General features: G+C 45.3%; 1 pseudogene; it reads right to left on the reverse strand.

Annotated features, from left to right (window-relative positions):
- Nucleotides 1-1,525: 1,525 nt before the first annotated feature.
- Nucleotides 1,526-17,281, reverse strand: LOC146177654 (uncharacterized; annotated as a pseudogene).
- Nucleotides 17,282-21,644: the final 4,363 nt, after the last annotated feature.

Here is a 21,644-nt window from a genome sequence, read left to right on the forward strand (position 1 = left end):
GTAGCTCCTTGCAGAGTGCGGCAAGTGCTGCTGCGATGCTGGGGCCTTGAGATAGTGGAGCGGAAAGAACAAGAATAGCGTCAGAGACGACGCGGATCTCTTCGCGTTCATCGCGAGCTTTTCTTTTTCCCCACTCTTGTACGCATTCCCGCACCGCAGTCTTCATTTGGACCCACGTAGCGGCACTCATAGAGAGGGATAGGTACTTTTTCGCTGTGGCAATGACATCTTTCTGCACGTCTTCGCTGTCAAGAAGGTGCGTGTTTAAGCGCCTGCACCCCTTAGCACGCGGTATGATGTCTGCCGCACAGATTCGCAGCACGAGGAGCTTGTGATCGCTGAGGGCAGTTGGGAAAACCCAAATTGATTGCAATGTGGACAGTATGTTGGCAGACACGTAAGCACGATCTATGCGGCTCTCCAAGCCGCGTCCCGTCCAGGTCATACCGGCGCGGCCTGGTTGCAGTGCGCGCCTGCTGTCTCTGAAATCAAGTTCGTCCACTAAATCTCGGTCACGGCAAAGGCGTCTGGGTGTGCCGCGCAGGGAGCGGTGGTCTTCCATGTAAAGAGCGCAGTTGAAGCCTCCCATGAGGATTGCACGGGCTGGACCAATTAGCTTTGCCTCGAGGCCTTCGAAAAATTCGCGCTGTCCGGATCGGCATGGGGCATAGATGTTCATGATGCGAATGCCGTTGTTGAGGTCAGTTGAAATGTAACGACCCGTGGTGTCCCGGTCATGACGCAAGATGAACAGACCGGTGTTCCTTAGGAATACTAGCGTCATCCTCCCCTGATCCCTTTCTTCCAAAACTCCAATACGATCGGGTGTTGAACTGGGCGTCGAAGTTGGCTATCTGTTCTTGCTTGAGAATACGTCTCTTGTAGGGCGAGGATGTCAATGTTTTTACTTCGTGCGAGGCGGATGGTTTAGCAGTTTTGGTAAATCCTCGGACGTTCAGAGTAGCCAGAACAAGGGAAAATGCCAGTATGAGGTTGGGAGAAAGGACGGGGGGGGGGGGGTGCGCCGCCACATCTTCGGGAGGGGGCGACGTCGAAGGCATCGGGAGAGGCGTCAGTCGCCTCCGATGTGGAATTTGAAGAAATGAGGGAACAGCAGTCACAGTTGGTTGCATTGCATAGGTGGCATGGGTGTTGTGGTGTCTCATCCTCGCTATCTGAACTGCTGTCGCTTAATGGCGGCGGGCATTTCAGAAAGGCGCGCTTCGTCAGTGGGATGTCTGGCGATGATCCTGACGAGGTGGACACAGCGGATTTCTTGGGCTTTTTCTTTTTGCGGGGGCTGCGCCTGCGTTTGGGCCGCGCATGGGAGATATGTCCATGTCTGAGTCTTCTTCGGTGGCGGCGGCGCGGCTCTCCAGCGCAGCGGCCACACGTCCTGTCTCCTTCTCCTTGGTAGCCGGTAGCGGCACCTGTGCGGCTTCTTCTCCCCCATCATCTTCGGGGTTCTTTTTCTCATAGGTAGAGGGTGCAGCGTTAACCGCTTCCAGGTTGGCGGTAAAGCCCCTCAATGAACTTTAGTTGGCGGTGGGCGCTGGGGACACCTCGTGGACAACAGGTACATCTTTTTCAGCAGGCTTCTTTGTGGCGACCACAGGTGACGCAATAGCAGGGCTGGGCTCACTCGACACACTCGCACCCCACCTTCATACTCGCACTGGATTGTCGTGTCTATCACATCCAGAAAATTCGGGATGACGTTCTCGAGCTCGATCTTGACTCGCCTGATTCCCGTGGTAACGAATGGGAAACCGGGGACAGTCTCGCGTGCGATGCTGACCATGTTGCCATAGGGTTGCAACGCGCTCATCAGCTCAACGTCCTGGTGCTCGGATGAGTACCTGAAGATGCGCACAAGCTTTGCACGTGTTCCCCGGCACTCGAAAGTCACCGAAGTACCCTTAACTTCAACCACTGGGTTCTTCAAGAACCTTTCAATCGCGGCACGTGTTTTGATTAAAATCTCAAACTTGCCGATATTAAAGTCCTGCACGCCTCCTAGTTCTGTCCTCGTGAACCGCTTCACCAAAATCTTGGTAAGCTCAAGTGTTGTTGTGCCCTGCGGCACACGGCCGAAAAACATGAACGGCTTCAGACGCTTCGTGCCTGCTATCGCGAACAGCGCGCCTGCTCGCGCCAGGCGCACACGTGTCCCTGTGGTGACGCGAGGTAACACTGCCTCTTCAAACACACAATCTTCAGAAAAGAAGGCCAACTGGCCGACTCACCGACTCATGCGTCGTATTCCAAAACCGCCAGGGAGTAGCAGGTTACTCAACTTGGGACCGGCATTCTTGGCTTCGAGGCGGGAGCTCATACGACGTACGTCCGCACTGCTCGACAACCACCTTAGTTTTTTATTCTGACGAACTGCCCTGGACGTAGGCGACATCGCAACATTTAGTTGATGCCGGGCCCCGAATTTATCCTACTGTATGACGTCACCCCCGACCACGGCTCTCCCCCACGAACAGAGAGCAGGAGTTAGGCCGCGGTTAGTAGCTACCGCCTCGCGAGCCGACGGCGCGAGTTGGGGCCCCTGTTACAGTGTACCCCTGTTTTTGCCGCAGATAGGATGACGATGATGATGATGATGACGTCACTCCGGCTGTAGCGCCCCTCGTGGAAGGAGCGGGAGTTAGGTTGCGGTTGGTAGCTACCGCCTCACAAGTTGACGGCGCGAGCTGGGGCCCCTGTTTTTGCGGCAGATGGGATGACGTCACTCCGGCTGTTTTTGCGCAGCTGTGCTTGGCGGCGCGCCAAAGGTCACGCTAGAGGTCAATGGTAGCTACCGCCCCGCTATGCGAAGGGCTGAAAAGTGAAAGCAGTATTGCTTTCTCAATAAAAGTTGCCCAACCCAACCCAACAAAGCCCCCAGCCCAGCCCAACCTAGACCAGACCAGAGCAGACCAGACCGACCGACCGATCGACCGACCGACCAACTGATCAACGAACCAACCAACGCATATACGAAGCTAACCCCACCGAGCGTCTGATCCAGGTCTTTTATTTGGCACAACTCGAACGCCTCAACACACAGCACACAGAAGCAGACGGAGTAAAGCAGGAATCAACGGTGTTAAGTTCGTCCACTACTCCCTGCTCCTTGGGGTGACATCGGGCTCCCTGGGTGCACCGTTACCAAGTTAGATATAGGAGCGAAAAGGCTATCTGTCACACTTCTCCGCGGACACCTGACCTACGTCTTAAGAGAAAGGAGGAAGGTGGGAGTGAAAGAAGAAAGAGGTGCTTTAGTGGAGATCTTCGGCTCACCACGCTATAAAGGATTTCCCCTCATCGCACTTTAGTGGTTCCAATGGTCCCCGAGAAGTTTTTCCTTGCACTTTTATCCTACGTAATTATTAAGTATAATGGATGTGTTGACATTAAAAATGAAGTGCAGCAAAGCGAAGCGCACAGTTACCAGGGCTTGAAATCGAGTTGCGGGAGAAGAAGGGTCCAGTTAAACTGCGCCATATCAGCGCTTTTTCTAGCATGACATCAGCCCCTCGGGCCGGTTGTAGGGTAAAGTATAGGCGATAGCACATTTTGTAGAACAGTTGAATGCGGTAGATCCCGGGTCTCGGGAAGATTGCACATGCCTTACACCCTTTTCACACTGCACATGTAATATAAGTCGCAGCGAATGACATTTGTAGTTAATGGGTCTTTTTTAGCTACTACATGAGCATAGGTATTAAGGTTCGCAGCTGAAGTCATTTACCCAGTAAACGAGTTTTCCGAACTCATGCACGCGCGACTTGTGTTATCTCGACGCAAGTCGCTGATGGATTTAACAAAAATGATGAGTTAAAATACATTCAATGCAAGTTTCTAATAATTGTTCTAAGAGAGTTTTGAATTGTTCTTTGACGTAATTGCATCGCATTAGTAGAAAGATATTGGAACAACTATACTCTTCTTAGTCGCCCAGTCGCGAAGCCGCCATTGCGAAGCGTGTGTCAGCGTTCGATCAATTCTGCGATTATTTTTTTTTATTCTTTGCGATCGACAGCAATCACCATGAAAGACAGCTATGCAGGTAGCGTGCTTGGTGCAGCGTCGCAAACGCGCGCTTTCAAAAAACATGGGAGGACCACTTCAGTGACCTGCACTGCGGCAAGCGCTACATGAAGGTTTATATGGCCATTGTCGAGTGCGTACGTGCACAAGGCATTTAAAAGACAATGAAAGAGATTAAGTCTAGAATTGAAAGCCTTGGAAACAGGTACGGTAAGTGATCCCTTTCATTTTGCCGTACAACGTTCTGGTGATTGACTGCATAAGAGCCGATTTTATGCGAAATATTACTTCGCTATGTTCACAGATTTCTATCCGCAGACCGTGTCCGCAAAATCGCGTCCGCAGCAGTTGTGAGTAATTGAGAAGTGGTAGAGGTTAATGAGAGGTGTCAATCGATAGAGGGTCACGTAATATTGTGTCCGAGAAGATAATTAGGCAAATAATTAGAACAACTGTTTCACAGGAAAGGAAGGGCGTAGTATCTGCCACACTTGTTCTGTGGACACCTTAATCGCGCCGTAAGGGAAGGAAGGTGTAAGTGAAAGCGGAAAGAGAGAAAAGGGTGCCGTAGTGGATATGACGTCAAGGATGTGACGTCACGCAACCGGAAGTAGAGCCGATAAGGGCATAAGAAAGGATTGCGCGCAATTTAAAGTACCAAATACTGAAATGGACAAACAATACGTGAATTAGGTAACTAGTAGCAACCAGAAGCAACCAACAGCGCTTCCGTGCTTTCGCATTACTCCAATGCAGATTCTGAAGTGTTCTTCTTTTTTTTTTTTGACGGGGAGGTGTACACCTGCTGCGTTGCACAATGGAAACGGAGTGTACACCGAAATAATAATAATTGGTTCCCAGGAAGGGAAAGGCGTAGTATCTGTCACACTTTCTCTGTGGACACCTGAACAGCGCCGTAAAGGGAAGGGAGGAAGGTGGGAGTGAAAGTGGAAAGAGAGAAAGGGGAGCCGTAGTGGAGGGCTACGGTGTATTTTCGACCACCTGGGGATCTTTAACGTGCGCTGACATCGCACAGTACACGGGCGCCTTGCTTTTCGCCTCCGTTGAAAAGTGGCCGCCCAGGCCGAAATTCGATGCCACATCCTTTGGCACAGTGGCCGAGCGCCGTAACCATTGCGCCACTCCGGCGGGGCCATTGATGTAGTTAGAGTGACAGTTTGATGCCCAACAGCCCTCTAACACTGTCGGTACATTGCTCTCAAGCGCCTCTACAGAACGGGTTAGAAACGCAGCAAACGCAGGTGTCGAAAACAGGGACACTAATGCCGAGTCGTTCCAAATCGCCTTGCTTGCGTACGCTTGTGCTCGGCGTCGCCAGTCTATCTCCAGATCTAACGGCCATGACGTAGAGCTGTGGAGAGGAGGACTTGCGCAGGCCTTCTCTTAGTCTAGGTCGTGTTGCGAGTTGACGCCTGCTCACCCGTCCGTGAGTCTTGAGAGATGAACAAAGACTGACTCAAACACAATTTATGGACGCCATTTGAGAATTTTAGTACAGAGTACACAGACACACGCAGAGGAAAAGCGCATGCCAAAAATAACGTGACGCGCACTGCGCATGCGCTATACGATATCCGAGGCCGAGCTCTTTCGTACGATCGGCCAGCGTACGCCGAAACTCGAGTTTATCGTGCCCGGCCCTCACGTACGATGAGAGATTAGCGTTGACAAGATGGCGGCATCCAGGCCGCCCGCTTCAGAGTGAATTTGTCTTCGTTACCGCGTTTTTGGGCGCGCTGCCGCCTATAGACCAGATTTTTTTAGTCTCGCTAGCAGCGCACGAGCGCGCGCGCTACTCTCGACGCAAGGCGCCTCCTCTCGGTGGGGACTGCGGGAATCGTCGCGTGTGCCGTGCCGACGCATTGTTTTCGGTTTCGGTTGCAGTTAGAAATGTACGGAAGCTATTCTTCTGGACGGCACTGCGCTGTCGTTGGTTGTACAAACAACCAGCGCAAGCGGAAACTTCTTTTGCAAGGCACTCGTCCCGTGCACTAGAACTTAAGAAGCCAGTGCATGTGCGGTGTTTATTCACTGCACAAATTTCCAGCCGCGGCAGAGAGCCGACCGCAGTGGGCTGTCGAGCTCAACAGGAAAGGCTTCGAGCCTAGCAAGCTTTCTCGAGTAAGTACGACTCTATCTTTGGTCCGTTCTGCAACTATTGAAAGATGTATATTTAATTCGGAACTGTTTGCAGGTGTGCTCTATCCATTTTATCGATGGGAAGCCTACTAGACTTCCCTGCCCAATTCTGAACCTTGGGTACGCAAAGAAGGTGAACTTGAAAGGATTTGCGACTATGAAGCCAGTGTGCCGAATTAACGAGAGTAAACCGCATTGCCGTGAATCGCGGGTAGTTTCCATGCGCGCTGAGGTTTCGTAGACAAGGTTATCTCACCGTGTTACGTCTGCTCACCAGGCACTGAGCAGATATAAAACGCAGTAAAAGTACCGCGTCGCGCGATGCTTGGTGCATGTTTTCTCGCATCTGCGGCGCGCCGGTATTCTGTATCAATCGTGGAACGGCACTTGCGGGATGGGTCGATGGTAGGGCGCTCGACTGCTGAATCCAAGAACGCAGCTTTAAGCATGACGCCCAATACGCCAAACCAACCATCGCGGTACGAACGTTTCATTTGCCCGAAACAAGTTACAGACCTGCTACATTTTAACACCTTTTTTTTTACTAGTTTATTTTTTTTATACACCGATTAGCACCGACAAGCACTAGCGTTCCATTCCGAGTAGCCTGACACATTTGAAAGCCATTTTTTTCAACTGTTGCAATTATTGATAAATTACAAACTATTTAATTTATCAAGCACTGGTTTTTCTATTCTGAAAATGTTCACACAGTTGAACCCCCTTTTCCCAATGTTTTCATTTCTTCAGTCAATCAATTAATTACAGCGGCTTCATTCACTCGTGATATCAGCTATCACACACTAATCAAGCATCAAGCATTATAACCACAAATTATCGTGGTACAGTTTTTTACATGACTTGCGCTTATTTCCAATATGCAGTACCAGCCATGCCAATGGCTTTATTGACCAAATGAGCTATATGAGCTACTGCTTAAAATGGGTGCAAGTGAAATGCACGATGATTTAGTACAAGTAGCCCTGGCTATTGGCCAAAGGTGTTCATAATTTCTGGCATGGGCATGCAGTGTATCAGTACATGTATTGTATAATGTATATGACTGCAGCAAGGTTGGGCTTCTAGACTTTTCATAACAGGTTTTCAACACTTTTGAGCGAGCATTTGTAAATAGACTGAGGCAGGTCAGAAATGGAGAGCAGACATAGACTCAGCAGTTATTGTTTCAAATAAAGCCTCTGGGGACATGCCAACATCTTTATTTGCAGAGATGGAAACATTAAAAAATTTTAATGGCACACAGTGTGAAATACAAAAAATTGGTAGTGGTTTAATCACGGTTGAACGCAGATCAGATTAGCGTTAGCCTTGTTTGACATCATAGTTTAACATTCGGATTCCACTCATTGGTACCTTTTCCATGATATGACTCGTGTTCTAAAATTTGGAACTTAATCACTATATATATTGGTAATGTTTGCAATTAGCATAGTGCAGTTATACTTGATGTAAACTATTCAGTCGAATAAAGTTTGTTTTAAGCACAGTTAAGTAATTTACTGTAATTAACTAACCCCGCTGGGGGGGGGGGGCACAGTGCTAAAGGCGCTCGACTACTGTGCTGAAGGATACGGGATGAATCCCAGCCTGGACGGCTGGGATTCTATGCGTTCGTGTGCTGTATGATGTCAGTACACGTTAAAGGACCCAGGGTGGCTGAAATTTCGGAAGCCCTCCACTACAGCATCTCTCATAGCCTGAGTCGCTTTGGGTTGTTAAACCGCCCAAAAAACCAAACCAGTAATTAATTAATCAAGGCCTATAATTAGTCCACCGTATATGACATAACTATCCAACAACACAACTAGGTGCTATAAAGCTCAATTTTTGTCACAGTTGACTGATTAACAATAAGTAGTATAGGCCTACAATTAACTAATGCAGTTATACTCAGCATAGATTGTCCAACAATGTATGACGATAATGTATCTTAACATTCAATTTTTAATCACAACTAATGGATTAAGTAATTACAGTGCATGAAATAAAATGGTCAGCTAGATGTGGTCATATACCCGATTAGAATTCTACACGAGTATATGTGGCTTGTTGTTATGCAGTTGAGGTCTACCATGAAAGTCATTGCGGCAGATGCAGTCATTTTTTTTAGTTTTAGATTCAGTAGATGCAATGCTGTAAAATTTGCCTGTCTACTATTACTAACACAAAATATTTGGATGTAGTAATACTTTGAAGCAAGTTTTACTCATTAGAAACAAAAAATACATGTGCATGATGACAAAATGCATTACTGAAAATAAATGCAGACTACTGTTATTGGCAAGCGCTGGTGACTCATGGACGAAGGCCAGTCATCAAGAAAGGTCAGCCGTTGGAGCATGTTGCTCCAGGTGTCACCTCACAGAGCTCACAGGCACAGGTAAGACTATTGCTATGCAAATAATTTTTTCCTGGTACACTGCAATATTAATATAGCTGCACTTTATTAAGACTAAGGAAACACAATATGACAAACTCAAAAAGATTCAAAGCTTATGAAGCATGATAGGTGTGTCACACGCACACCCGATATGAAACGAGAGGAATGCAGAAAACTAACAAGGAGCACCTCAGTTCCAATATGCTGTCTTGTTCTGTATCACATTTCATTCAAAGCACGTTACACCTTAGGTGCGTGTTACCACCCTACTACTTCATATAGATTGCACCCTGTGAGTAATACAAAACCTGCATTTCTCAGACCAGAGTAACTTTTGTGTCCAGAATGGTGCTGCCACTTCAAAAAAGGCAACACTCGGGAAGCATCCCTTCTGGCATTGTATCTGCTTTTAAAAACTCTTTGTGCACTAGCATCATGTATTATGGCATAGCCGCCACAGCATGGGACAAAGGGGATTTTCATTTCTATTAACCTAGTGCCCCAATCAGTGCATCTACTGTTTCTTTTTGAGCAATAAAGTACTATATGGGACTAAACTGGCTGGTGTAATCGCATGATTTAGGGCATTATTAAGGTAAGATGCAATGTCTTTAGAATGTTGTGCAAGCTTTCCGCTGTAGTCATCCCATGTGGAAGTACATCCGTATTTAAGGTTTGATTATAGCATACGAGACAGCTTGTAATAGTGTCACAGCGCTCATTACTGCCCTATTGTTTCTAACCGCATTATTTGCTGCAGATCCAAATGTGTCGTCTTCCACCAGGTATGTGCTCAACTTAACTTTATAGCATCACCAATCACCATTCTGACATGGCCCCTGTAACAATCGCAGCGGCAAAAGTACAGTGGAAGTGGTTGCTTTTAACATAAGAGTCCATTTGGGTATTTCTACAACATACAACCATTACAAGCTGGGACCTCAGGAATTTTTGCCTCTTTCCCGTTCACAGGTTTGGCTGAAATATTATGGAGCACACTTAAGTGTTTGGAATTTTCGTTCTCAATCTGTAAATAAAATGTAGGCTGCTAAGTGAATAATGTCAGCACAGCACCAACAGTCACTAGAGCAGGATACAAGTTGAAAAATAGCAGTTGGTAACTTTTTTTTCACAGGCTATTGTATGCAGCACATTACTCCACTGAGCAGTAAACAAAAATAGTTCTAATGTTTGGCTATTTCATACAAGTCAAAGGCATAATACATCTTGAGCTTATAACTTTGTGTGCTGGTCAGCTCTTATTTAAGTAACAAAGAATGTTTTAAAAGTGGTCTACTTTCTGTCACAAAAGAATTATGTGTGACAGTTACTGCAGACTTGAGCTGTAGCCAACTATAATACATCCCGATTTTCATCAGGTAATGCTTGAGTAGAGTTTGACTACCAAAGCATGCTCTTTTATGACATTTAGTGTGCCACTGGTTGCATGCACTGAAACAAAGGGAACATATCAGTTCGTATTTACATGGCCAGCCTGTTAGTGAGGTATCAGCATGCTGATTGCAATGTGATCCAAAGATTTCCTCATACCTTCATCTGGATGTTTAGTGCGGCATGTACATTTATCTCTTATTTATGCCAGATTTTTCTTTATGTTTCAGGTTATACGTCAAACCTTCCCTGTACGAGATGCAAGTTCTGACATTGCAACTGGAGAGACATCCGCAGGACCGTCGGGTTTTCCAGTTGATGTGGAAAAGACAGAGGAGCCACTTGACCTCAGCAGCCACTCAGCTCCATATCATACGGAAACATCAGAATGCCGTGAAAAGATCTGCTTGACCGAACCGGAGGTCTGCAGCATTGGTGTGCAGTGTGAGGATTTGTGCACTGCTATACAAGAAGACCACTCGTATGCTGCGCGGTCTGTTAAGACTATGTCGTCAGAAGTGCAGACTATTAAGAGGCAGTTTTCTGAAGGCATTTCAGAAGCAGTTTGTAGTTTTTATACTGGCCTTAACTGCACTGCCTTCTGGAAACTTGTAGCTGCAGTCTGCCTCAAAACTCGTGCTAGCCGCAACATGACCATTGGAGACCAGGTACTGCTGACGCTCATGCGCCTGAGGTTAGGGCTGCTGTACTTTGACCTAGCGGTAAGGTTTGACGTTTCAGTGTCCCAAGCTGGGCAGGTGTTTCGGACAACACTCGCAATTCTGGATGGCCTAATGACAGAAGTCGTGGCATGGCTACCACAAGAAACAATTCTAGCAACATTGCCACAGCAATTTAAAGATAGTAGCTACTGCAATACTACATGCATCCTTGACTGCGCAGAGGTACCACTGCAGCGGCCTAAAAAGCTTTATCCACGAGGACAGACATATAGTCATTACAAAAGTGGAAACACTTTGAAGTTTCTTGTGGCAGTAGCGCCAAGTGGTTTTATCACTTTTGTGTCGCGTTGCTATGGGGGACGGGCGTCCGACAAATTCATTGTTGAGAAATCTGGCATTGTCAAGCTCTTCTTCAAAAACCAAGAAGTAATGGCCGACAGGGGGTTCGCACTAACACCTTCAATGAAAGAGAAAGGTGTGAAGTTGAATGCACCTCCATTTTCAAGGGAAGAGAACAGTTTCCAAAGGCTGAAGCTACAGCAGCAAGGAGGATATCTCAGCTGAGAATCCACGTTGAGCGCGCCATCAACCGCATCAAGTGCTACCGAATCTTAAAGTGCTTCCTTCCTATCCACCACAAGAAGCTTATGGACAGCGTTGTTCGTGTTTGCGCAGGTCTGTGCAACTTAAAAGGCCCACTCATAGCTCCGAAGGAGTAAAAATAACTTAAGTCGAGCCCGAATATATCAAGTGAGTTCAGATATTGTTTGTTTGTTTGGTTTGTGGGGTTTAATGTCCCAAAGCAACTCAAGCTATAAGAGACGCCTTAGTGGAGGACTCGGGGAAACTTCAACCACCTGGGGTTCTTTAACGTGCACTGACATATCCGGGTACAACTATGATTATAAATGCAGTGCTACACCTTTCCCATGCCTACACCTACACCTTTTCTTTATGAAGGCAGTCTTTCTGCACCTTTTCATTGAAGGCAGCAAAGTATACAAACTGTTTCTGGTTTGGTTTATTGAGTTTAACGTCTCAAAGCTACTCAGGCTATGAGAGACGCCCAAGTATATCTGTTCTTGTGAAAAATGAGTTAAGTTGAGCTGCATTAATATCAACAATATTAATTATGAACAAGGTGTCTTTGGAAAAAGCTTTATAATTGTGCTATTACCTTTGTTTACTATTGAGTTAAGTTGAGCTGCATTAATATCAACGATATTAATTATGAACAATGTGTCTTTGGAAAAAGCTTTATAACTGTGCTATGTACCTTTGTTTAGTATGGAAATTCAGTGAACATGGTGAACTGTTAACTCAGTAAACAGGGTGAATATGCAGAGCCCATTGGTGTCCATGCATTGTTGCTTTAACATGGACAGTGATTTCTGCATGAATTTGACTAGCACAGTCAGGTGTCTTCTTGTTTCGCATTTTCAGTGTAGGACACTTTTGAAACGCAGTGCAACAGTGCCTTATTAGGCTTTCTTTTTTACTCTAAAGCAAGGGTTGGCAAACTGTAAGCTCTCCTAAGTGCCCCCCCCCCTCTTTTCCTTTGGACTTCACTGCTGCAGTCACACTTGCAGACCGGGAACAGTGCCTGGTCTGTTGAAACATAATTTATACAGCGTTAGATTTTCTTACCCTAGCTCTTCACTCAGTTTCGCACCTTCAGTGCAAGCCCTTTCCATCGCACAGACCTTGGCACCAGGCTGAAATGCATTGCAAGGGGGGTGAGTTTCTTGGCAAGTTTGATGACTGCTGGTTTTTCCAGAGATCAAAAAGTTTGAGAACCCTTGCTGTAGGGTGTATCATGCACTGCAGTAAAGTGCAAGATCAACATGCATTCTTTACTTGCATAATGCATGAATAGCTCTGACACAAAGATCATTAAGCAGCTGTCTGCCAAATGTGTACAGATATATGCTACGTATTCCTGAGTAGTGAAGAGAATGTGTATGATGTGCATCAGTATATCATGAGATGCCTTAGTACACCTCAAAGACTGCTGGGTGGTTCTACCTGACTGAATTTTTAGGTAATGATGACTTCAAAAGTGCACTTGGAGCTCTGATGAAACAGAATGCCCTGTATTTTTCACATTTATGACTATTATAGAAGATTTTTTTTTGTGGAAAGTCTTTCTTTGCATCAGAGTGTTTATATTGATAAAGCATGAACGTATGCATGCAAAGTGCTTAATAAACTGTTGCAAGTTTCTGAAGTGAACCAAGAGCTCTACTTCCTTATCCTTGCAAATGTGGTTGAGCTGTGCATTTCAAGACAGTTGCAATGCTTTTTTGTTTCCCCACCCTCTCATCTATACTCACTTATTTTATGGTTGCAACAATATCCTTTTTATTTTCAGATCTGCTCTGAAAACTAATCCAGTTGTTTTAGGCAGCTCGATAAAACATTTTATTGCTGTGTTTTTGTAATAGTTTATTACAGGACTCGGTATATTGTCGTAGCAGTCGACATCTCTGCTTGTTATGATTTAGTGCAGAGTTCAACGTAATCCTTGCAAAGCACTAGGCTTCTGCTGTGAACTTCATTGACAAGCCTGGGGAGATAATGCTCAAAATAAAATTCGGACAGCCGTGTGAGGTGGCTGACTAAAAAATCCACATCCAACAGCACCTCTATCAAAACAGTGTTGAGCACTGACCATACAAAAAAAAATAACAATGGGATCTCTGCAGGCACAACACAGTGAACTGTGCCTGGTAGTAGTATCCATTTTTTCCAGTTTTACTAAGGTAGCACTTTCCTTCCTTATTTTTCTTCACATCATACCTGTTGCTTTCCACAAGCTCCAAGCAATCGTTTGTGTAAGGGCACTTAATCTCCAAAATGCTGATTTCACCAACTAATCCATCTGGGCTTGCCGACAAGAAAGGGTGAGTTTCACTCACAACAGTGCCGCACTTTTTCACCTAAACTTTGCACAGCTTCTCGAATGTTTGTCGAGCAACAGGCTCGTACCGTTGCTCATGACTTGTTGCTTTGTTTCCCCTAAAGTGGCAAAAAAGACATGATGTTATAAATTTATCTGGCAATGTCTCCTTCTTTCGTGGAACTTTGGAGATATTTGATGCAGTCAACCTAAGCTTGCGACTGTCCTGCCATAAAAGGCCGGTCTGATGCGTCGTCCGTTCTGTAAGCTGCAGCCTTGCTGGTTCTTTCAGGCGGACCCACTTGTTGTAGAAGTCTTCGCAAACGCTGCAGGAAAGATCATCACCCTCATGAAATGTGTGTGCAGGTGCAGCAGTGTCAACTGCAGGCACTGCAGTATCGACTACAGGCATGTTTCCTGGCACTGCTGCATCGACAGTCAGTTGCAACAAGCTCCCCTTTATGTCGAGAAGAGGCGCTATGTCGGAACTTCTCATTGCTTGCACATAGTCTTCGTGAATATTGTAGCAAGGCAAATCAACATTCTCTGTTTTCACTGAGGTTTCTGAAAACTTCTTCTTCATTTTGAAGTTCATATTAGACACCTTGGCTGGCACGACATTTCTTTCAGTTCCACGATTCCAAATTGCGCTTCGGTCAGTGCAAGCTTGCCCAGCAAGTCCTTCTCTGTTGGCGGATTCCATTTTCCACAACAGTGCACCTGGAATCCCAAAACAGAATAAAGCATTTTTTGTTTAAGCGTCGGTAATTGATAACCGAGGCTATTTCTATAAGGGGCAGTGTCTAAGCAATTGGCGTCATCTTGGCAAAACATATATAGGCACACAAAACATTACTGGAATACAGAAAGAAAGCCATTCACACCAAGAGCTAATTTTCCCTCTCTGCCATTGCAAGAAAATGCTACTGTGGACACAGCAGTACGAAAAGTTTGTTTCACAAGTCTAGCTTATCGAAAGAAATATCAAGGAAACCATTGAACACCAAAGTACAGTCTTCCAGGAGTAAACGGGCTGTGCAGCTTGCTTTTCAGCCTGGTTGTGCATGATTGCACAACCATAGCATTGAATCATTCCATAATAAAGAGAACCCTTCAGTTTTTTGTTACCTCTTTTACCGTCTCCAATGAATGGCCGAGAAGCAAACCACAAAGCCTGGTTATCTTTTGGCACATACAGGACATACGTATAGATGTACATGCTGTCCGTACTCAGTCTACATGCAATGGAAAATGATTCTTGCAGTCGAAAAACTTGCATTCAGACTTACACAAGGAAACAATCTTAAATGCAGATATATTTTAGTAACTATTTTCTTTAGTACAAAGCGTGTTTGACATTTTCCTATATACACACATTTTCTAGACAACTTTTTGTCTGTTTTCAGTTAACCCCATTAGCTGAAGAACGCCATAATGTCATGGAAAGCCTAGTCGGGATGCGGCCGCAAAAGGTTTAATTCACAGAGGTGGAATGAGCAGTAGGGTGCATGCTCTTAATTATGCAGAGAAAATTTCATGCATCAAACAAGCACGTCCCAGTAGAACAGCCTTGACGGGAGTTCTTTTCAATCAATGAAAGTATGGTGTTGCAAGCATGCACAATATACAAGCATCAGATTTGTATTGCTGTTGCAGTCTTAATGACCCGAGCAGATTCTCCTTTGATTGTCATAACGCATTTCCCACACAAAGATTTTGCTGTACAAATCACTGCGGTCTACTCTCAATAGGTCTGGATAATCTGCTATGCCAAAAGTTCACCTGTAACAGCCTGTGTGCTTACCTACGTGGCTGCAGACTTTTGTCAGTCCAACCTTGCATGTGCAGGAAGCGGAAATTATGCTACATGTCATTGTCAGGCACACCCACACTTCATATGGCCGGGTATCATCGGCTTGTGAGGGTGCCACAGCTCCTTTAATGTAACATACATCTTCATCCACTTTATGTATCAGGAGCTGCCCCACTTTGCCGCTGATCACATAGTTGTAAGAGTCCAAGCTTTTCAATGCCTGGACATCTTCCAGGTCGCATGCCTTTGTTTTTAGCAAATAGTATGTTATGTGGTGCTCTGCCACTGGTGGCCACAACTTCATATCGTCCAACCATTTCTTGTCACAGATTGTGGCAGGGTGCGGCAAAACTCGGGTACCTGTGTAAGAAACAAAAGCTTAAAAGGAGGCTTGTCCTGAACAATGGTCGGTTATCAAGAAAAACACTTCGCGTAAGCTCAACCGCTTCATTGTCGAGAATTAGCTTCAAAAACCATGGCAGATTTTGAACGAACAGATGAGGCGTATCCCTCCTTTCCCTAACCATCATTTTGTTTAACCTTGTCAGTTTTGCTTTTGGTTTAATTTTTTTCGCCGTTCCGCGCCCGTCCAGTTGATCTCCGGGAGTGATCGGCGCACCTTGTTCACATCTCGGCGTCGACGTCGCGCACTCCAGCTGCACGGAAACGGCCCGTTTCCACTGAAATTGACGAATCGGAGAGCTCATTTTTGGATGCGAACAGCAGGAGTGATGACTCGGAAGACGAATTCAGCTCTTCAGACTTTAGCACCGACAGCGAAACTATGTCAAACCGAACCGGAACGTCAACAGCCATGCCCCGATATGTTTAGTTTTCTCCCTCGAAAAGTTCCGCTTTTGCTGCATCCTGATCACTCATTGTTCTGAAGATGGCAACTGTTATCTTCAGGGTGTCAACATTTTTCAGGCGGTATTACTTCCCGCCGGTAGCGCAAATAGTCGTGTTTTGCGCTAGAAGTGTTTTCTTTCGTAACTATGGGGGGGGGGGGGGGGGGGCAGATATTGTACACAGAAAGCTAGAATTTGCTGCAATGTTGCTTTGGTCCCGGTTGAAAAAAACGTAGAGTTTGAAAATCTTTGTTTTATTTGTGCCAGAAAAATTTGATACTTTTGTGCGTTGCTTCTTTAACTACAAGTTTTTTTTTTCTAAATTTTCTTTCATCACTTACTCAATAGATATGTTCATTGTCACTAATACTATTGTGAAGAGGAATTCCTCCTCTACAATTTGATACTAGACGCTCCTGTACCAAGCAAATTTTGTAAAAAAAAAAAAATGACGCCACCCAAAAACCACCCATTAACCCGCCGACATGAAAGTGCTAAATTGTGCATGCGTTCGAATTGTGGTCAACTCGTGGCTCTGCTAACCATTGCGACAAATTAGCTGCAGTGCGTCATTTTAGTTATTAATAAATGTATTGTTATCAGCATGCATAGCGCGCAGGTGCAGAAGTGCACGTTGCTTGCCTCCCGCGCAGCAGGGCGACGGACGGCTAAATACACGTTCACGTATGTGAACGTATATTTGGTATATTTGCTTGGTGTATGTGAACACATACACCAAGCAAATGCGCTGCAACGAGTTATCACTGCTAAATCATTTGCTTAAAATGATCGACGTGACTGTATTTCATAGTGGAGCTGTACAGCGCCCCGGGTCCTCGCACGCTCAGTCAATATCCTGCACACGTGCTCCACCGCAGCGGCGTGCATACATAACACGCTGTTCTCGCTAAATGCTGTTGAGATAGTGCTTTTTTTGCGTCCTCAAAAGGTATTTCAGCACTTGCGAAGGGTAGAATACAACGACTTTGGCGAAGTTTACTTACCAAGCTTCAAAGAAGGCGCGTGCACCGAGCAAACAGCCATCGCAGCAGTGTCACCGACGTCGATCGTCTGCTAGCCCGCAGTCTCCAAGGAAATGCTCGCAGCGCGGCGCGGCAGTCGCGAAAAAAAAATGGCGGCGATCGGCAAATGCGGAAAAATGTGGTCTATAAATGGCACAGGGGGTCTTCGCTTTGCCTCGTGTAGCATTGAGCACAAATATTTAGCGAATATTTACCTCTGTTTTTTATTTTGCACGGCGACAGTGCAGTCCCTAAGCCTCACGAGTAGCGTTGTTTTGTTGGCATGGCAACGTCATGAAGTGGATCGCCTTGGCTTGACTGCTTACAAGCATGTATCCGTAAACAGTGGTTGATTTTTTCAGTCGTCGCCCTTGCAGCCCTTGTCGTCGCGTCGTCGCGTGTGTGAGATGGCAGCTTCAGCGAGTGCAGCGCAGCGAAAACCTGCTGCTCGTCTGCGGTTTGTAGCCGCAGACGATTTAGCACTACTTCGTGAGGTCAATGCTGAAAACCCTTTCAGAGACCCTTCTCGATGGCCGATGATTGAGAGGAATGTTCATTTTGACGTAGGCAAATTGTTTAGTGTTCGGGCGTTGCGGGAGCGATTTGATCTGCTCCTAGCCCAGTTCATAGCAAATGACAGGATGTGCCTCCGGAAGTGAGTACTCAATTTGGTTGATGTAAAGCTTATACTGTACCTCAGAATTTGCTTGCAGTGTTCTGGAAACTACCATCAGCCACCTCCGGCTCTCTTCTAAGGCGCCTCTTTCTATTGCTTCATCGTCTCCTTCAACGCTTCGCTCACGGCACAGTTCAGATTCCCACCATGCGTGAGTGTCTGCGGCGCCTTCTCTTTCCTCATAACCATTCGTGCATGCGCAAGAAATCGGATAACAAGAGAACATCGATGGTGCTTGCGTTTGCAATTGGTGCTTGTTTTGCAATTGTTTTATATAGCTGCTGTTCCTCCTAGATCTGGTACAGAAGAAGAGCATGAGGAAAAAGAAAGACTCCTGAAAGAGATCTCTGACCTTGCGAGGGAGTTTGGACACAAAATCAAGCCCCGCAAAATGCAGCTTAGTGCTGCCCAGAAAACTTTTGCAAACGAGTTACGGGACTCCGCCTGCGCTGCAAGTGCTGCAGCATCACCTGTGCACGATTATAATGGTATGTAAACGAGAACATCACTTCTTTTTAATTCACCTGCTAATTACTGTCATCAAAATGTTGTTCATGGTGTATGCACAGGCTATTTCTGTTGTATTGACTCCGCCACAGTGGCTTAGTGGTTGGGGCGCTCGATTTCGGAGCCAGGGAGCCCAGGCTCGATACCAGCCCGAGGCGGCCGCGTTTCGAAGAAGGCGAAACACAAAGCACCTGTGTGCTGTACGATCTCAGAGCACGTAACTTTATTTTTTTTAAGAGCCCCAGTTGGTCGAAGTTAACCGGAGCGTTCAAACAGGCATCCTAAGCGCTTTGAGGTGTTAGACCCTACAAATCAAACCACATATATTATATTGTGCTTTAGACATTAGATCCAAACATAGTCATTTGTATAAGGCCAAGCAAGTTTCCAAACAGCACTCTATGCGTGGCAGGCGAACATTTGCACTAGTGACTGTGGATTAAGTGAATAAAGAAAATTACATCTGCAGAGTAGAAATGACTCGTTACGTATGCTGCACTTTTCATTAAGCATTACTGCTGTGTTTCTTACAATCACCCAGTACCTGGCGGTATTGCAGAACTTCATGACAAAAAATAATGGTCAGGGTGCATTCGAGATGAAATGTATTTTATTGAGAACAAAGTCTCTATGCTAAAACAGATGATGTGCATATGCTGCTTTGTGCAGGCTCACCATCAGCTCCTGACGCCAGCTGCAGTGCACTGGCATCTGCATCCTCCACTCTTGAACAGATGTATTGCAGCACAGAAGCGGAGGAGGAAGGAAGGGTGCATCAAAGCCCAACACCACCACAGGAAATACCAAGTACAAGTGCAGAGTGCATCAGCACACCTACACAACAGCAGATGCACAAGATGAGCCTGCTGCCACAATTGAAAGCAGGCGGAGTAAGTGTAGTACTCAATAGAGCTGCGTAATTCTAGGTTTGAGTAGTCGATATACTGTACTCACTGCTACCTATGCTGCTCTGCAAACATAAAAATCTACCTTGCTCGTCCATACCTGCCCTATTTTCATTCTGCACTAAAACAATGCTGCACATTATTTGCATTGTTTTAATTGTGCATTTGCAGGAAAAAGAAAGGCAAGGTCCGGGGCTGAAGACCAATATTTTTTAGAAAAAAGATGGAGCCATGAACGGGCATTGAAAGACAAGGAGATAGAAGTTGAAAAAGAGCGTATCATGCTTGAAAAAATGCGCCTCGAGCAAAAGCAGAAACGCTGGGAGAAGCGAAAAGAAATGAAGACAAAAAAATTGGAGCAAAAGTATAAGCTGCGTGAGCTTGAACTAGAAGCTCGTGCCCACGAGCTCAGAGAAAGGCAGCAACAAAGCGAGCTCTACAATGCAACGCAGCAGGCTCTGGTGAATGTGTTAAGTGCCATTGCACAGAGACTAAGCAAGTAATGACAATGAAGGGCCATTAAAATCGTACATTGTGAAAACAGTCTGATTGTCATGACTCGCCGATCCCAGCAGAATGAAAGTGTGCTGTTTACAGCTTGGCATTGGTGAAAAAAGACAAGGCAGCAGTAGCCGAAAGACAGTTTAGTACGGAACCAAACATTCAGCCCAGTTTTTTTTTATATACAACATACCCCTAAGGGCCCTCAGTTCGAGGGTATTACATGGAGGGGGGGGGGATACAGGCATGCAATCAAAAATAAACAAGCCACAATTACAAAAAACTACAAAACATATACAAGGATATGAATATTAGCAAAAATACAAAACACAAAATTAAACATTGAAGCTTAAAGGGGAAGAACATGAAGAGAGCAGCAGACAGTAACGTTGATATAAGTTATACAATGTCTCGCAAACAGAGGCATCGAAAGAGGCTTGGAAATAAAACGAGAAACATCAATAACAGAAATACAAGACCGAAACCTAATGCACTGTTAACAATGAACCCTTTTCGTTAGCCTCCATGTTTCTGCCCTATAGGCAAGTATACCGGTAAAATACAACTGTTATATACTTTCCTCTTGAAGGATATTCTGTGCACAGTGCTTAATTTTACATATCTTTAAGAACAACACAATGTTATTACACATTACGAAGAAAAATCGAACTAAATATAAAAGGATTTGAACTTGTAATGTACTCCTACATAAAAACAAATGCACCCAAATTGAATGAACTGTTGCACATTGAACTAAAAGGTCTGTGATCAGGCTGCATTGCTGTTCAATTGCATAGTATACAACTGCGTGGGGTGTAGATAATCAAACAGGCAAGGTGGCTCCAGGCAGAAGTACTTTGAAACCTGATTGCCATACATGCAAGTATGGCAGTTAGTTAGAAGAAATGCTACCCTGTACTTTCTTGGTACAGCCTGCAATAGCAGCTTTTGATTTTTTTTTGAAATGTAGAAACGCAAACTGCGCAATGATTTTGCCAAAACCCCGTTCTACAGCCTGCCTGACTGTGCTCATAGCAGCATTGAAATTCTGCTGAGCACTTGTGAGGTGTGCACCACCATATGGCTTCATGAGCAGGGGCCGGAGGGGATAAGCAGGGTCCCCGTATATTACTGCATCATTACCTGGGACCAGCTGCTCCAGTTTTTGGTACAGGTTGCTCTGTCGCAAAATTCCTGAAACAAAAATGTAAAAAATTAAAACACTCTGTCCTTTGTCGCAAGGCAACATGGCCAGCACAGAATGCTCTACGCAATACATCAGGTACAATTCTCACTGAACACAACATTTGTCTGCAAGAAAGGTACCATGCTGCACAAGGGAAGCGAATATTTGAAATTTCAAATAGCTAATTGAAAATTTTGACAATTCAAGAAAATGGAAGGATTTACATTCAAAGTGTTTGTGGTGAATCGAATATGCTCTGAGCTTCTCAACTTTCCAATAATTGGCACAGAATACAAATAAACCAGGTGTAATTTTCTTTGACGACAGTTCTGAAAGCAGCTTACGTTCGCACTAGTAGCAAAAATTCTATCATTTAGACGCCTATTCTTTTGTCTGAATCACTATTTGATTTGGCTTTGAAAAGGTACTATTTCCACATCCTTTCTGCTGCCATATCCACTCGAATATTTTTGCTCGTTGAATGGAAGAAAAATCAATTGAGCATACAAGAACATCAATGACCTCATCAAACCCTGTGATATGAGTTTTGATATTCCCCTTAATGCTTTCCTCATACTTACAGTGCAGTGAAATGCAACACTAGGAAACA

This window comes from Amblyomma maculatum, chromosome 10 (assembly GCF_055883805.1).
Source record: "Amblyomma maculatum isolate TAMU_Amacu chromosome 10, ASM5588380v1, whole genome shotgun sequence".
Taxonomy (NCBI): Eukaryota; Metazoa; Arthropoda; class Arachnida; order Ixodida; family Ixodidae; genus Amblyomma; species Amblyomma maculatum.